Source organism: Aristolochia californica, unplaced genomic scaffold (assembly GCF_029961685.1).
Source record: "Aristolochia californica isolate CCGP_79_NKW_82.1479 unplaced genomic scaffold, dmAriCali1.0.hap1 SCAF_247, whole genome shotgun sequence".
NCBI lineage: Eukaryota > Viridiplantae > Streptophyta > Magnoliopsida > Piperales > Aristolochiaceae > Aristolochia > Aristolochia californica.
Genome location: NW_027181934.1, coordinates 3,190 through 7,500, shown reverse-complemented (window position 1 = coordinate 7,500; position 4,311 = coordinate 3,190). Strand labels below are relative to the sequence as shown.

The 4,311-nt window shown below is 52.9% G+C and overlaps 1 pseudogene; it reads right to left on the bottom strand.

Annotated features, from left to right (window-relative positions):
• Positions 1-1,034, bottom strand: part of LOC137957833 (uncharacterized) — a 1,129-nt pseudogene extending 95 nt beyond the window's left edge.
• Between the last annotated feature and the right edge of the window lie 3,277 nt (positions 1,035-4,311).

The following is a 4,311-nucleotide window of genomic DNA, read 5'->3' as shown; positions in this document are numbered from 1 at the left end:
AGTGACATATTCCATATGGCGACGACAACAGCATGTCGTAGAAGGAGATAACAGGTGGAGCCAACGACCCACTAAGACTAACGTATCTACAACTACATCCCCGAGCGGCAGTCAAACGGGGGCGTGAATGCGAGATGCCAGCGGAATGATCGGCCGGACAGAGGCGGCGGGCTGCTTTCTTCCCACCGCGTCCTTCCTTGTGTTTCGGAGATATAAAGCGAGTGCACCGGAAAAGAACGGGAACTGGGTCGATCTATTCTATGGCGAAGCATCCGAAGCATAACTGCACACTCACACGATCTTTGCCGAGAGATAGGAGCATTCGGTGGAACCGGTGAACTACACTTGCTTCTGGATAGATGTGTGGGACAGAGGGCTCGTGGTACCTGCTGCCCACCCTTCCTCCGCTTCTTGAACCGTGTGAACGGAGAGTGGGCAGAAGGGAAGGAGGTCCTCATACGGAGTCGCACACTTGAGCAGTGCGGGAGACTGGGGAATGGGTCGAGTAAACTCCCCTGGGGCCGGAAAAATCACAGACGAAGTCAGCCTTTGATTTGATTGGATTTTCTCTTAGTGATTGGAAAGGAGGGCGCCTGGGTATGTTATAGAAAGGGAAGGCAGAGGTAGTACTTCGAATGGCGAAGAGAGGCGGCTCGGCTTTGAAGGAATGGAAAATCGTCAAGGATGACTTCTTTGTTGGCGAAACGAAGGGGGGGAAACCACGCCAGTGATTCTCTGAGCCGGTCTGGATTTCCAACGCCTTGGGAAACAGGTCGAGATAGATGACAGCACCTTTTTCCCCTCTTCCTTACCGTACGGGCGATCTTCTCTTCTGTCTGGCCTTCACCTCCCGCCCGGCCCTCCAATCTAACCCAGCCCCCAAAACTGATCCATTCATTTCTGCAAGCAGGCGGTTGACAGACCCCTCCTATTCGAGGCCGGGTGGCCTCGCCCCACAAGCACCCAACCCCCCCCTTTTTTTGCTCTTCCTTCGGTTTGGCTCCACGAACGCGCCACCGCAGAGCCCTACTCATATTCAACGCTACTTCAATTCAAGCGCAAGCCCCCCACTTTGACTATAAGCAAAGTACCAAAGAAAGGCGGGAACGAGACGCTTTCTTTCGTTGTTAGGTTTATGGATGGATTCCGTCAGCGAAAGTCCCTCCAACTCAATCAAGATCAACAACATAACATGTCGTGACGCTTTGGTTACCGGCGAACGCTTCCAAAGGCGACCCTCTAGAGTTTTCGGCTCTTTCCTAGATTGAAGTAGCCTAGCTAGCTAGCGCACAAGCCCAAAGGCCATAGGGGGCACCGCACACGCCCAAAGTCGCAAGAGGGGCACTGCAACACACACGCCCTACGCACACGCCCTCAGGCTTGTGCGCTAGATGCAGCAGCGAGCGCATCCGCGCTCCGCTCACAGGCTCCTATTGAAAGGCTTTCCCTCCCTCAAAAGGCGACCAGCTTTCTCTACTATAAGTATAGTTACGCTGCCATTTCTTTTTCCAATATCATGGAATAGCATGGCCTGGGGCTAAGGTAACTCAAGTGGGAGAGCCGTGTTATGGGTGACCTCATTGCACGGTTCAGAGAGCACTTGTGTATGTGATGCAAGTGAACGTGTACGAAAAAGCTGTCGTAAAGTTTCGTTGTTCGTTCCGTCGTCGACCCTATCTATGTTTCTATGATGGCCCAAGAACACGCTCATTCTTCAGCCGTAGAGAGACTTTTGAATTGCGAGGTACCATTACGAGCTCAATATATACGAGTGTTATTCCGTGAAATAACTCGAATTTCAAATCATTCACTTGCTTCAACTACTCATGCTATGGATGTGGGAGCATCAACTCCGTCCCTGTGGGCTTCTGAGGAGCGGGAGAAATTGTTGGAATTCCATGAAAGAGTCTCGGGAGCCAGGATGCATGCCAGTTTCATACGACCAGGTGGAGTGGCACAAGATCTGCCTCTTGGCTTATGTCGAGATATTGATTCCTCCACACAACAATTTGCTTCTCGTATCGACGAATCAGAAGAGATGTCAACCGGCAACCGTATCTGGAAACAACGATTAGTGGATATTGGTACTGTCACTGCACAGCAAGCAAAGGATTGGGGATTCAGTGGTGTAATGTTAAGAGGTCGTGCGACATGAAGACATTGATAGCAATATGGGGGAAGTTCCCATCAGGCAACAACGGTTCTGCCTGACCCTACTCAAGCATGCATATTATGTCAGTGAAGACTTGGTGTGAAGCCTTGGAGACGACGTACCCGGGGCTAGGGTGAGCTGAGGGGGGACAGCGTAAGTGAGCGAATGTGTGTAAGCCCAGTCAAACATGACTGTTCTAGGCGGGGCGGGCCACCCACCTTCGAATGGTGTTGGTCCTACGGACCGTGAACGGATTCGCCTCTGGCCTCTGGGCACGTCGGAACCGCATGAGTTCACCGGGGTGGAGCACGGTCCGCCAAAATCGGCATAGGTTAGGTGCTCTTGATGGAACATGGTAAGCCCATCTTTCTCCATATGGAAGTGCTGCGGGCACATAGAGATGTGGGTAGAGGAAGCCTCAAAAAGCGAAGGCCGAGCTGTAGGTCACGTGACCTGCACCGAAAAGGTGGCTGACTGGGCTTTCTCCTGGATCAAAGCAGATCAGCTCGCCCCATTGGTCGGTCGAATCGGGCGGGCCCCTGCCCTGGAACGTCGAATGAAATAGGTGGCCGGGTTCTCTTTCTACAACCCTATTGATATGATAGGCCCGGCCCCCTTCCCCCTATCCCTTATGTTTAGGAGCGGGATCAGCCCAAGAACGACCAGTCTTGTGGTGGTACGGAAGGCACGGACTCTGCGAACGTCCCGTGCCCTCAGAGAAAGAAAGCCTCAACCAGAACCACATTCCTTTTGCGTGCGGATGTAGCTAAGTGTCTGACTCTATTGGTCATAGTTCCCTGCTGTTGCGGCCGGTGCTCGTTTGCGCGCGCGTGAACCACAAACAAGGAAAGGATGCTTCTCCGGGCATCTGAGAATGATTCGAGCTGTATGAAGGGAAACTCTCACGTACAGTTTGTTTTGGGGGGGAAGGAGCCCGACAGGGTCCCCCCACTGACTTGGCCCGGGCCTAAGTGAAAGTGAAGTGGTGGGCCTACCCATCCCAACCTGGGGTATGCTGGGATTTGCGAAGAGCAGCACCTTACGATGTTCATGACCAATCGGATCCTGACGTACCAGTAGGTACCAGAGGAGATCGCTATGATCGTTACTGTATCCGTATCGAAGAGATGCGACAAAGTGTTCGGATCATTGTGCAATGTCCTAATCAAATGCCTAGTGGCATGATCAAAGCCGATGATCGTAAGCTATGTCCTCCTTCACGATGTCGAATGAAACTATCCATGGAATCGTGCGCCGTGTGAAACTCCGATCATCGCCGTTCTTAACCGAGACTCAGGTTAAGCTCCGTATCGGAACCCTTTGGGTTAGGAGTAAAGCATCCCGAGGTTGGCGCATCTCGTTGGGCGTGGAGAAGCATTGGGAACCCCAATTTCTTTCTTCGGAGCAGTTTCTTTTCCCGTCCCCCCGCCCCGGCATAGCGCTTCGCTTCCGGTTCTTCGGAAGAATCAACTGACTTCTCCCTTCTTCATTGATCTGGGGGAAAAGGAACCGTCATCCAGTTGGGAAGCTAGACATCAAGTAAGTGGCTTGATGAGTATAACTAAGCTGACACGCCGGAGTTGGCTGCTGGCACAACGGGGTGGTGCCTTACCGCACCGCAGGCGGACGCGCGGTAGCGTTCGTGGTGGTGCTTCAGGATTCCAATGTACTGCGTCCAAGATCAGAACGAGCTTGCCGGCGGACCACTGCCGTCCCATTCTTGAGTGAGCTGGAGCGCAGCCATCTTATCCACTGAACTAGCTAGAAGCTATCGCTTCGGGTCGAAGCACTAAAAGAAAAGGACAGGGAAACGCGGCGGCATAGGAACCACGGGACCAAGGAGGGAGAAAGACGATGTACGGGATACGGGATCCTCGTAGTAGGCTGGACCAACATCCAGCCGAGAGAGGGCAGCCTTTAGAAGCAACTGGTTGGGAAACCAAGAGAACGCTTCGCGTTTTCTTATCTTCTTCCCGCCCGCCGGAGTAGCACAAAAAGAGGGATTAGCATTATGTGCCCCATGAAAAACCACTAACACCTTCCTCGTTGGGGCTCCGCGCCCCTACTAGTAAAGGGAAAACGCTCTAGCGACGGGAAACCGGCCACTAGTTACGAAGCTCCAATAAGGTTTCGAGAGGGCTATCACAGTCAGGTGCGAA